Raw genomic sequence first — 14070 nt, forward strand, 5'->3', positions numbered from 1 at the left:
AATTCATTTGATTTTTAGAATCAATTTTCCAGGTTCCATGAAATATCCTATTGGGATTTTTCTTAAGGAACATAATTTTTTTAATTAAAAAAGTAATAGGTGCTTAGTAAAAATTTGTGAAATACAGATAAGTAAAAAAAACTTTTGAAAAAGGCATCCATAATCCCATCACTCAAACGTCACCATTATTGTAACATTGGGAATCCTTAAAGATTTGATTTTCTAAAAATTAAATCTCTATAACAAAAGGCATCATATATGGGAAAAAATAAGGATTAACGTTCTTATTATACAGTGTACTTCCATAAATCATTAAGAAAAAGCAACGACCCAGTAACAAAGTGGACAAAGAATATGAACAGGGACTGACAAGAGGGTGTACAGATAGCTGAGAACACATGAAAAGATGAGGAAAATGTGAAGTAAAACAAAACTGAACCAGCATTTCCCCACTCACATAGCATTGTCCGTGCAAAGAGAAAAGCTGGAGACAAGCTTAAGTACCCACCAAAAGGTGAGTGGTTAAATAAGTGTCTCCATACTGTGGAATTTTAAGCAACCACTGAAAAGAAGAGTATTATATATTAACTATGTCTAAGGCGTAATGTTGAATAAAAAATGTAAAGTGAAAGAATAGGTTATATAATGTGGTATTATGTTTATAAAGAAAATTATATATATTATAAAGAAAAAAAATATGTATTTAAAACATTTTAGGAGGCTATCTAGATTTATTAAGAGTAGTTACCCAAGAGTGTGGAAGTGTGTAAGAGAGGAGACTTTAACTGTATTATTTGGATTTTTAAAAAATTGTGCATTACTCTACAATGAAAAAGAACTGTTTTGGTATAGTTGCCCATAGTGTTTTTTTTCCTTAGGCGTAAGTTTATTTTGTTTTTTACTTTTTAAAACAGTAGTCATCTAGGGGCCGGCCTGGTGGTGCAGCAGTTAAGTTTGCACGTTCCGCTTCTTGGCGGCCAGGGGTTCACCGGTTCAGATCCTGGTGCAGACATGGCACCTCTTGGCACACCATGCTGTGGTAGGCGTCCCACATATAAAGTAGAGGAAGATGGGCGTGAATGTTAGCTCAGGGCCAGGCTTCCTCAGCAAAAAAAGAGGAGGACTGTCAGTAGTTAGCTCAGGGCTAATCTTCCTCAAAAAACAAAAAAGAAAGAAAAGGAAAAAAAAAAACAGTAGTCATCTATAGAGAGAGACAATTTTGCGCCTTAAATTTTTCACTCAATGGAAGGATTCATTCAGTGGCATGTTGAAGAGTGCAAACTGGAGTCAGCATCAGTCTGGTTTCTGATTCCAGATCTACTGCAAGTCTTTATCTTGACATAGCTTCAAATCTGCAGAAAAGTTACAATAATTACAAAGAAGTCCATATGCCCATTCCTCAAATGAGCACATTTTCCCACATTGGTGTGGAAATGTGTCTCCCTCCCCCTCCTTTGCTCTCTGTCCACTTGCTGTGTCCCTCTCTCCTTCTCTCTATATATGATATTTTAAATATCTTTGTATTTATATAAAGACATTTTTAATATATTTAAAGATACTTATATGTTTATGTTCAAATATGTAGATTTTTCTGAACCATTTGAGAGTAAACGTGAGACATGATGCCCCTTTTTAATTTACCCTTGCATACTTAAGTGTGTTTCCTAAACAAGGACATTATCTTACATAATTATAGTTATCAAAATCAAGCAATTAATCTTGATACAATACGATTATCTGGATATTGCCAATAATAACCTTTATCACGTCCCCCTCCCACAGTCTTGGCATTGTGTGAGTTCCATTATGTGGCATCCAGATGTCTCGTCATGCAGAGAAACTTCACTTGTCATGTCTCTTTAGTCCCCTTTAATCAGGAGGCACAGAACGTTGATTTCTCCCAGTCCTGGTGATGTGAACTTTGGTCACTGGTTGCAGTGGTGCCTACCAAATTTCTTCTTCACTGTAAAGTTACTATTTTTCCCTTTGTAATAAGAATCTTGTGATGTGATACTTTGTGACTATATAAATATCTGGTTTCTCTTCAGACTTTGGCTCACCGATTTCAGCATTTCATCTATGATTCTTGTTGGAATCAGTTACTAATGATTTATGGTGATTTTCTAATTCTGTTGCTCCTTTTTCATTTTAATTGTATTTAATTGTAATTTAAAGGAGTATTTATATAGAAAAATTTCTACAGAGAAATGTATGTAGGGAAATTTCTTCCTCCCTTATGAATTCTATTTTATTCAACGGATTATAATCTTTTACTATCATTATCAATTTTGAAATGCTTGAATTCTCCTAGACTTGGCCCATGAAAGCCCCTTCCAGCTAACTCCTCTATTCTTTGACACGTTCCTGTCAATTTGTGCAGACTTTCTGACGTTTTGACGCAATAGGACGTGCCGAGCTCATCATACACTTTCCCTTTCCTGGCTCTGGCGTCAGCTGCTTCTCCAGGGAGCTCTGGTTCCCTTTAGTGGAGAAGAGTCTTTTCTTTCATTTCGTAATTACCTTTATTCCTTATTACTGTATGTTTTTTTATTTAATTAATTTATTTTTTTGAGGAAGATTAGCCCTGAGCTAACATCTGCTGCCAATCCTCCTCTTTTTTTGGGGAGGAAGACTGGCCCTGAGCTAACATCGTGCCCGTCTTCCTCTGCTTTATACTTGGGACGCCTACCACAGCATGGCTTTGCAAGTGGTGCCATGTCTGCACCCGGGATCCAAACCGGCAAAGCCCGGTCCGCCAAAGTGGAACGTGCGAACTTAACCACTGTGCCACCGGGCTGGCCCTGTCTGTTTTTCTTAAATGCTATCCTGATCCATTCTGTTTTTGCATGAGTACCATACTGCTGTACTTATTTGTTTTGTATTTTAGTTAATTATTTATCTTATTAGATCTCTCTGCTATATATTTGACACCAGTGTGCAATCATCTTTTCTTGCTTGTCCTCTAGAATCCCATCATTCCTGTTTTTCCTTGATCTCTTTGTTTGTCTCATTCTTCTGGATTCTTCTTCCTTGATTAGGTTTTTAAAGGCTAGAGTTTCCTAGGATTCCACCCTTGCTCTCAGGGACCAGGCGCTGTTACTGCTCAGACATTGCTGGTGGGGGGTCTACACTGGTTCTGTTATCACACATGATGGGTTCTCTGCCCAAAGCACATAAAAATCCAATTATTATGGCATCAGCTTTTGAGAAAAGAAAAAAGCTTTATTGTGAGATTGACCAACAAGGAGACAGGAGGCAAAAACTCTCAGATCTGTCTCCCCAATCCGGGGCTTGGGGCAAAATTTATGGGATGAAGGGCAGGGTGGTCTCAAGTGTGGAGATGGATGATTGGAGGTGAGGAGAAGTGGGGTAATCGATGCTCTGCACGAACGTATATGGAAAATCGTGAAAAAATCACTGCAGTTAAAAAGAAAAAGAGCAAGTGTAGAACATAATGTAGATTACGTTTTGTGTAAAAGAGAGGAAATAAGATTATATAGTCATTGCTTATATTGGCATCAAGGAGCTCTGGGAGGAAAGAGAAGCAGCTAAACTGCACCCCAGCAAGCAGGGTACGAACCGCACGCGTCACAGATGGGTGCAATGGGATTCTGCTGTGTACATTTGTAATCTGATTGATTTTGGACATGTGACCTGTTTAATTCAGTTTTTAAAGTGTCGTCCAGTGTAGCTTAAACCTAGTTTTGACACAGCGTGGGTCTGTAGTGTTGGTTCTAGGCCACTGGCCTACGGCACAATGTCCCTTCACGCGCTTGATGAAGCCTTCCGTCTCTCTAGGTTCCTGCTCGCCAGCTCTGGCTCTGTGCTTTACATTCTAGCAACATGGGATTTCTCGTAATCCTTCCCACACATGGCACTGTTTCGTGTTTGTATTTTACCTTTGTCTTCTTTATATTCATTTAAGAATCAGTTTGTCATCTTCTCTGGGAAGCCATCCTGTGTCTCTGTGGGCTGAGTTAGGTGATTGTCTCCTAATCTTCTCTGTATTTGTCCATTGTAGCTCTCAGATTGCATTGTAATGAGCAGCTCCTTTATAGTACTTAGACATAGACACGCAAAGATTTGCTTGAAATATTTTCTTAATATCTGTGCCAGTAGGGTAGGGGGTATCCCTCACATAGCCTATAATTTTTAATGGAGACGGACATGCAGGAAGATAACTAACGTAAGACAGTTGCAGTAAGTGAGATAATAGGCAAAGTTATACTTCCAAAGGGAGTCTTTACATGGGTCTTGAAGATGGGCTAGAGTCCAGATGGAGACATTTTAACAGGGCCTGTTGGGAGCACAGATAATTTGGTGTAGCTTCAGCACACAGGAATCATGACTCAAGGTGAAATCGGGAAGGAAAGGAAAAACAGGGACAGATTGTGAGAGGCCTAGCATTCTAGTCTAAGGAATTTAAATAGTATCTTGTAGGCAGAGTAGGACTATTGAATGCTTTTGAACGAGGAATCAATCCAATCTGTGTTTTAGGATGATTACTTCTATGCTTTGTGTAGGGTGGTTTGAGAAAGGAAGAGATGAGAGACAGGGACACCTGTTAAGATATTTTATACTGTAAACTACAGTGTTGAATATAGGATCAGAAAAGGAACAGCTAACCACGTTTCAAGTTCTATGTTTTTGTTCATACAGTTCTTTCAACCTAGAATTCTCTCTCATTTCAACGGTGAGATTCCAGATGTCTACTTCTATTTATCCCTGATAAATTTCCTCCAAGTCTAATTAATTGTGCCCTGTTCTGACTGCATTTCATTTATTCTTTTATAACTGTTTTCCTACCCTACCGATCTTACAGTATTGTCTTATCACCCCAAAATCAATTGCTTCCTTCTGGAAACTACTGTGTTACTTTATTTGACCTGCTCATGTAACACTTATCACATTATGTTATTGTTTGATGCTTTTTCTGTTTATTTCAGTAAACATCTCTTGGTACCACACCTCGAGGACTTCATACTTTGGCAGTCTCTATGTTTGTGATATGGGAATAGATGTATGAGTTCCTTAAGGGCCACCTTATTTTGATCTCTTGCACTTAGCATAGTGGGTGATGCATATTAGGCACTCAGTAATGTAGAGACATCAGTGCAACAGTATTGGTTAAAAGCCAGGTTTAAATGCTTGCTCTACCACTTTAACCTGGGTCCACTGTAGAGAAGTTATTTAGCCCCTTGAAGCCATAATTTTCTCATCTCTGAAATGGGGAATTAGTCAGTTTGGGCCGCCATAACAAAATACCATAGACTGGGCGGCTTAAACAGCAGAGGGTATTTCTCACAGTCCTGGAGGCTGGACTCGGAGCTTGGTGCCAGCAGGCTGGGTTCTGGGGAGGACTTTCTTCCTGGCCTTCAGACAGCACCTTCTCGTTGTGTCCTCACATGGTGGAGAGAGACACAGCAAGCTCTCTGGTGTCTCTTCTTAGAAGGACATGAATTCCATCATGAGGGCATCACCCTTGTGACCCCATCGAAACCTAATTACCTTCCAAAGGCCTCATCTTTAAATACCATCACACTGGGGGTCAGGGCTTCAACACAAGAATTTTGGGAGCCACAGACATTCAGTCCATAACACTATCTTATACAGTGGTTATGAGAATTAAATAATTTATGGAAAACATTTACATATGCCTCTAACTTTGAAAGTGCTGTGTTTATTTAACCTATTATTGTCATCATTATCGTTATTTTGACTTGGCATAAATTTTGCATATGGAGTAATGGAGGAAAATTAGAAATGATTTGGTGGTTTTGCTTTTCATTGATGGAGAATATGAGATGACATTAATTAAGAAGGGGAATGTAGAAGGAGGAACAGGATTGCAGGCATATTGATGAGAGATGCTTTCTGCATTCTGTCGAGGGGTGGAGAAAGATGGGAATGTCAGGTTTACAGATGAGCCATAAATATGCTTAGAGTAGAAGAAAAGAGAACCTTTACGCTGGATATATGTATATGACCTCTAAAATGCAGATCTTAATTTGTTTTTATTCAAATCTTTATTTTCTTTTTTCTAGTTTCGTTGATCAGGTTGAGTTTTTTCTGTGAGCCCAGGAGAGCAGAAGTACCATTTACATCTTTATCAACAAACAATGCTAAATTTATTTTGCTGGGTTTTGAAAAGTTCTTTTTCAAGCATTTTGAATCTTAGACATATTTTGATATTTTCAAATTGGAGTATAACCTGTTCCTACCCTCTAGCTTTTGAATTGAGACTTTCTCCCTCTAAGTTAGTGAATCAAGGATTTAATATATTATCCTTTCTAGAACTATTAAGCATCTCTCACTCATTCGCTTTTGGCAGTAACTGTCTCCACATTTACTTCATGGAGTCCTCTCTGGTGAAGCCCACAGGCGGAGAGGAGGCACAGGATTATGGGCGGGTGAGTTACCGAGAATCTGGGCTGGAACTTGGGGCAAACGTGGTAGTGGTTGCTCCCTGATAATAGGAATAGAATTTGAAGTGTAAGTTTGGTCATTACATTGTGTTGATGCGGTCTATAAAGAAAATGTAATGGTTGAGTTTTTTCTTTATGTAAATTTTGTTGATCATTTCTGTGGCATAGCCATCATGCCACCTGTGCTGTGATTTTATCAAAATTCACACAGTGACCTGGCACACAGTTGGCAGTTTGAGGAAACGCAGAACAAGTAGTTTATCTTAGAGTATACCTTTTATTTGGTTCTAGTGGTCAGAGATACAATCTTTAAGTTGTGGTTTGGGGCTTTTCTTTTTCATTTTATAATAAAAATTTCAGGGGCCGGCCCGGTGGCGCAGTAGTTAGGTTTGTGTGCTCCGTTCTGCGGCCCAGGGTTTGCTGGGTCAGATCCCAGGTGCAGACCTGGCACCGCTTGGCACGCCATGCTGTGGTAGGTGTCCCACATATAAAGTAGAGGAAGACGGGTACGATGTTAGCTAAGGGCCAGGCTTCTTCAGCAAAAAGAGGAGGATTAGCCACAGATGTTAGTTCAGGGCTAATCTTCCTCAAAAAAAAACCCCTAAGAAAACAACAGAAAAAATTTCAACACTTAATAGATGCTATTTTAGTTGTGATAAGCAGACAAATATGCTTCTGGAACCACTGCAATCAAATTTGAGAGAAAGAAAATAAGAAACCTTGTAGGGAGATGGTCTCTAATGGATACTAACATAAAATAATCAAGTGGCAAATATTTTCATTCAGAAGAAAAAGGATCTGTGCCCAAGATCAACTTTATTGTGGTATATATTATATAAACTCAAAGCTGTGATTTTATACGATAAATTCAGTATTGCAACAGTGATATAAACAAAGAAAAAAAGGCAGTAGATTGAAGTCATGAAAGCAATGGAGCCTGTAAAAGTGGAACCATATAAAAAGGAGCAGTTTGTGGGTCTCTATCTGTGGCAGATGTTTAGATTTCTTTGTGTAAAAGTAACGTAAATTGGTGTACTGCTTTATGATGAGTTTTTGAACTTTCTGTGAGTGTAAGTAGAGGTATGTAGTTAGATGAGACTGATTGTAAGGAATATTGTAAAGTAGAACAAGTGTGTCTCTAGCGCCCTTTCACTGCTTTTTATCTTGTTCATGCAGCCTCTTCATCAGGTCGTTGCCCTCCGTGGGCCTTTCCCTGTTGGATCAGTATCAAAAAAGATCCCAGTACTTTTGGGCCTTGGCAGGTCATTTTAGAAAGATCACTAGACATACTACATGCCAGGTTATTTTACATTTTATTGGGGCTTTTGAAAATTCAAACAGAATTTCCTATGGTAAAACTTCAGACATTTTTAGAGAAGAGAGCTTTGTGACTCTGCCCCTTAAGTCAGAACCTTCTGCTAGGTAGGAAGAGAATTAACATGGTTCTAGGCCTGTTAGAGGCTAGTGTCTGGGTTTGCCTAATGGTCCTTGTTCTGCAGCATCTCATTTGACCATCACAGAGAGCTTAGGAGATCGGCATTTTTTTTTTTTTTTTTTTTTTTTGGTGAAGAAGACTGGCCCTGAGCTAACATCTGTGCCAATCCTCCTCTTTTTGCTTGAGGAAGATTGTCGCTGAGCTAACATCTGTGCCAGTCTTCCTCTATTTTGTACTGCCACAGTGTGGCTTGATGAGTGGTGTGTAGGTCCATGTCTGGGATCTGAACTCGTGAACCTCAGGCCAGCGAAGCAGAGTGCACGAACTTAACTACTACCTCACCAGGCTGGCCCTGAGATCGACATTCCTATTCACACTTTACAAAAGAGGAACTGAAAGAAGCACATAGAGATGAAGTGACCTTCCTAAAGAGGTCACAGAGGAGGCACATCTTAAAATCAAGACTTTCAGACTCCAGAGCTTTGCCTGTGCCACTAGACCAGTATTGTGCAGTCATTGTATTCTTTGGTTTTACTCTGCTTCATCTTGGTGAATGTGCAGTGTCTTACCCTCAGCAGTCTTTTATGTGTTTCTACAGATGTGAGTCCCCCGTTCCTTGCAAGTCACTGCATAGACCATGCTGCTTGTGGGGCATTAGTCTTCGTCGAACCTTTGTTGTGTTTGGGGCCTTCTGAGCAGAGATGGCCCACAACTGCAACGTTCAGTTCCAAACTTACTGACTTAGGTTTGTCTGTTTTTTAGCAGATTGGCCAACTCTGAAGTTTGTCCTTAGAATAAGAAATTATTGATGAATTATGTGTGAATTCTAATGTTTTGGAATTATCATAGCAAGAACTAATAAATTTCTCATTACTGACACTTTTGAACAGATGTGTTCAGTGTTAACAAACAGTTTGAAATTGTTCACTCTACAAAGAGTTATAAAGTGCTCTGTGCAGGGCTGTGCTAGATTTTACACTGAGCACAACACAGGAAACACGTGGTTTCTGCCCTCAATGAGAGGACAGTGTAGAAGGGAGACACACATGTGAGAGAACTATTAGAATACGCGATAATAATTATAGTCACGGAGCGTGTAGAAGGAAGAGTGGGGCACTGGGAAAAGAATGGTCAACTGTGCTCAGAGGACTCGGGGAAAGGTTCAGAGAGACACTGAAGCTTGAATGTATTCCCGACTACAGGAAAGTTCCTGGGCTGCTTATACATGCTGCATACACGGCGTTTGTGCAGACAGCCTTTCCCTCACATGCACACACAAATGCGGTATTACGCTTGAACACTTAGCCTCTTTCCTTTTCCCCTAAATCATACATAGTCATGCGTATTCTTTTCCCCGCATATATCTTTTAGAAGGCTTTTCTGGTAGCTGCTCATTTGATTCCCTTTATTTTTCTGCTTTCTAGCTCTTAAATTTCTTGGGTTTTGGAAGCAAGCAGACTGATTTCTGGGTGGTAAAGGAAAGTCAAATTAGTGTTGATTGCTCTCTTTCTGCATTCTGTACAACACGTAGTAATGCGTAAAGGATCGCAATGGTGGTGGGAAATGGTGAAGATAGGAGGGTAACAGAACCAGGCGCCTGATTGCTTTATCATTTTTACTGTCTCACAAATGGTGTTCTTCTATTTAGAGTAATCTGAGGACGGAAAGAGTGACTCGCTGTGTTTTCCAGCTAAAAATGAAGTTAGAGGACAGTTGTCTGGAGGGAAACATTGCATTTGGCGGTATATTATTTTCTGGCTCATTTGGTTGTAAGCTTTTTACTAATGAAGAGTTCCCCTCTGGTCATGTATTCATATACGTGCTTATCTCTGCCTTTCATGTTCACGCTGGTTCTCACAGGTACATGGGCAGATGTTAAAGCAGTTCGGTTTGCTGGAGAAGCCACCTGATGCTGTGGGAAGAGCCCTGCATCAGAAGTTAGGAGAGCCGAATGCTGGTCCTGCCGCTGCCTCTAATATGTCTTCTGCCTTTGAGCTAGTTAGTTAGCCTTTCTTAGGCCTCAATTTCTTGCTTTTTATGTTTTATTTCCATTTTTATTCTTTTTATTGAAGTATAACTGACATGCAATATCCTGTTAGTTTCAGGTGTGTATCATAGTGATTCGAGATTTATAGACACTATGAAATAATCATCACAGTAAGTCTGGTTACCATCTGTCACTTTACAAAGTTATTACACTATTGTTGACTGTGTTCCCTATGCTGTATGTTACATCCCTGTAACTTATTGATTTTGCAAACTTGCTTTGTAAATAATGGAATAGGATAATGCTCTGGAAGGTGTTGCTTAGCTCAAAACTTGTATCATTTTATTATTATCATTTATTTTTTATTCAACTACCAAGTCTATAGTGAGTGCTTCCCACATTTCAGGCCCTGTGCTAGGTGCAGTCAAAAAGAGACATGGAGGATAGACATATATGTCAAAGGAAGAGAGTTAAGAGTCCAGAAATAACCCATACATCTCTGGTCAATCAATTTTTGACAAGGGTGGCAATACCGTTCAATGGGGAAGGATAGTCTTCAACAAATGATGCTGGGACAGTTGGATTTCCATATGCAAAATAATGAATTTGGACCTCTGCCTCACATTATACAAAAAATAACTCAAGGGGCCAGCCCAGTGGCGTAGTGGTTAAGTTTGTCTGTTCTGCTTCAGTGGCCCAGGGTTCACCAGTTTGGATCCCAGGCGCGGACCTATGCACTGCTCATCAAGCTGTGCTGTGGCAGGCATCACACATATAAAATAGAGAAAGATGGGCACAGATGTTAGCTCAGGGCCAGTCTTCCTCAGCAAAAAAAAAAAAATAAATAAATAAATAAAAAAAGATAACTCAAAGTGGATCAAAGACCTAAAACCATAAGAGCCAAAACTATACAACTATTAGAAGAAAATGAGTAAATCTTTCTGACCTTGAATTGGGCAATGGTGTTTTAGATTGGGCATCGAAAGCACAAGCAACCAATGAAAATTGATAAATTGCACTTCATCAAAGTTAAAAACTTTTATGTGTCAAGGACACTATTAAGAAAGTGAAAAGAGGACCCAAGAATGGGAAAAAAAATTTGCAAATCATATATCTGGTAAACATCTAGTACCCAGAATGTGTCAAGAACTTGTATAACTCAACAGTAAGAAGACAGCCAAAATAAAAAATGGACAAAGGATCTGAATTGACATTTCACATATGGCCAACAATACATGAAAAGATGCTCAACATCATTAGCCATTAGAGAAATACAAATCAAAATCACATGAGATATCACTTCACGCTCATTAGGGTGGCTGTAATCAAAAAGACAGATAATAAAAAGTTTTGGTGAGGATACAAAGACACTGGAACCCTCATACACTGCTGGTGGGATTATAAAATGGTGCGGCTACTTTGGAAAACAGTTGGGTAGTCCCTCAAAAACTTAAATATAGAATTAGCATATGACCCAGCAGTGCCATACCCAGGTATACACCTAAGAGAATTGACATCATGTTTATACAAAACTTGTATAGTAATATAGTCATAATAGCCCAAAAGTGAAAATAACCTGGATGTGCAAAAGCTGTTGCATAGACAAACAAAATATGGTATAATCCATAAAATGGAATTTTATTCAGCCAGAAAAGAAATGAAGTAGTACAGATACATGCTACAACATGGGTATATCTTGAAACCTTATGCTAAGTGAAAAAGTCAGGCAGAGAAGGCCACACATTGTATGACTCCATTTGTGTGAAGTGTCCAGTACAGGCACGACCATAGAGACAGAAGGCAGTTCAGTGGCTGCCAGGGGATGGGAGTGACCACTAATGGCTTAGGGTTTCTTTTTGAGGTGATGAAAAGTTCTGGAATTAGATGTTGGTGATGGTTGCACAACCTTGTAAATATGTTAAAAACCACAAATTGTATACTTTAAAATGGTGATTTTTATGATGTGAATTATATCTTAATAAAAAATTTTTTTAAAAGATGTGGCCCTTTCCTTCATGGTGCTAAAACGAACCGTTTACATGAGAGGGATAGAAACAGGTTCTGTGGGAGGATACAGCATGGCGTTCTCTCCTGCTCTGTGGACTTGGGGTCACACTCCTGGAATAAGTAATTTTTAAGTATTTAAACAGAGCCCTGAAGAATGAATTGAAGTTATTAGGTGAAGAGACTGAGAGTACTGGAAATGAGGAAACAGGGAAGAATGTCTCAGATGGAATTAACAGCATACAGTGAATTTCAGCCCTAACAGGTGTAAGCTCCTACCTCTGTCACTGTGTAAGAGGGTCACAAACTATCCTATAATGTTTATTATGAAAAATACTTACGTATCTCAGCTTCTTCTGGGGAAAACAAACCATTTATTTTTCATGATTTGATTCTGAATATTTTAAAATTTTAGTCTTATGACATTTTATAATTTTAAATTTTTACAAAACCGGAGCTGTATCCTTGAATTTGCTTATGCTAGGGTTTTTTCCTCCCCTCTATCTATCATATTTTATAAGCCAAATTTCCAACCTTTCTTCCTATAGAAATTTTATTTTCATTCCTTTTGACAGTTTGAGGTTAATTTCAGATCCTTGTAAGGATTATTTACTATGGAATTAGGATAAATACAGATATTTATTTCTTTTTGCTCTTAGGTAATAAAATGTTTTATTAAGAAGAAATTTCAAACGTACAAAAGTAGAGAAAAGTATGATCAACACTCATGTAATTAACAGTAGCTTCAGACATTTTCAACTCATGGCCAATCTTATTTTATTGTTTATCCACCTATTCCTTTACCTCCTGGGTTATTCAGAAGCAAATCTCAGGTGTTGCATCATTTCATACATAGGTTTCATTTGTCTCTAAATGACAAGAATTCTGTTTTTTTAAACTTGTGTCATTGAATATTTTTTTGACTTGGAAATTTTTTTCGTCTGAAAACAAATTATTTAAAAAGTTACTATTATTGAAAATGAATACTCTCTTTTATACAGTTTTTTATTTGCTTACAATTTATTTTTTCTAATAAATATTGGCTATGCTTATAAAATAATAAAATTGATGTTATGAAAATGTGGTTCATGTATATAGCTTTATGCTCCTCGTTGTGATTAACTGTGATGAACTGGGACTTCTGCATGATAAAACTCTTCTCTCCAGCCAGTAATTATTCCCCTTTATCATATTCAGTGACCTTTGCCGTTCTAACTTCTAGGAGTGTCTGTGTCATTTCATATTATTGATTCCCACTCCTTAGTGAACACACATTTCTCCTGGCTTCCCTGACATTTGACTTTCTTGGTTCATTCCTGTGTTGGTATGTTCTTTTTTCTTTTGATGCCCACAAAAATGTGACTATATCCCACCCTTACTCTATTCTTGAGCCTCTGCCCTCTCTGCAAACAATTAGTTCTGTTCTTGTGACTGCCATGAGACAGTATCTCTGTATACGTGAATCCCAAATATTTGTTACTGGTGAGTGAAAGAACCTCTTTTTAATGTTCTACTTGAATATGTATAAACATTCCCATGGTTATCCCATTGTTATCATAAATTCAGATCTTTAAAACTGAGTCCCTCTTCTTTTTTATTAATACTCATTCCCTTTCAGCTTTCTTCTATTGACAGATCACTGGATTTCTTCTTCAGATCACTAGGCTAGAAATAGTCACATCTTCCTCTTCCATCAGCCTCCTGTGCACGTGCTATTATCTTGTCCTGTTAATTTTTCCTTCAAACTCTAGAAGTTATTTGCATTTGCATTATTTTCGCCTATTCTAGGCATTTTCTTCCTTTAGGAAACTTCCTCACTACTTTTAGGTCAGCTCTTCTCTGTGATTCCATGAGCCCCACATGTGCTCCACTGTCAAGTTGATCTGTTTGTATGTTGCTCTCTCGTTAGAATTCGGGCTCTTCAGGGGCTAAGATTGGGGTTTTATTCATGCTCGCACTGTAGCCCATGAGATGTAATATTCGTTAAATGTTAATTGAATTGAATCCAACTCCTAATCTCTTTACCTGTACTCCTGCAATATCTCCTTCAGGCTTTGTCTTTCCCTTGCAGTACATCCTGTAAAGTAATCTTAGCACTTGGAGAATCTGATGAAAGCGATCGAGTCTCTAGCAGTGTATCCTGTAAATTTCCATCAAAGATCTCCTTGCAATCTAAAATTGCTATTTATTTTCTTTTTTATTATGACTTTTTCCCCTGG

General features: G+C 38.5%; 1 protein-coding gene and 1 long non-coding RNA gene across 5 annotated transcripts in view; both read left to right on the forward strand.

Moving 5' to 3' along the window:
• The window catches only part of AKT3 (AKT serine/threonine kinase 3), a 326388-nt gene that overhangs the window by 52142 nt on the left and 260176 nt on the right, over positions 1–14070 (forward strand). The gene's annotated exons all lie outside the window — the stretch shown is intronic.
• LOC139080622 (uncharacterized) lies at positions 6331–10675 on the forward strand. Its single transcript, XR_011535267.1, has 3 exons — positions 6331–6410; positions 9509–9602; positions 9721–10675. It is a non-coding gene; the product is annotated as an uncharacterized lncRNA (long non-coding RNA).

This window comes from Equus przewalskii, chromosome 31, assembly GCF_037783145.1.
Source record: "Equus przewalskii isolate Varuska chromosome 31, EquPr2, whole genome shotgun sequence".
Lineage (NCBI taxonomy): Eukaryota > Metazoa > Chordata > Mammalia > Perissodactyla > Equidae > Equus > Equus przewalskii.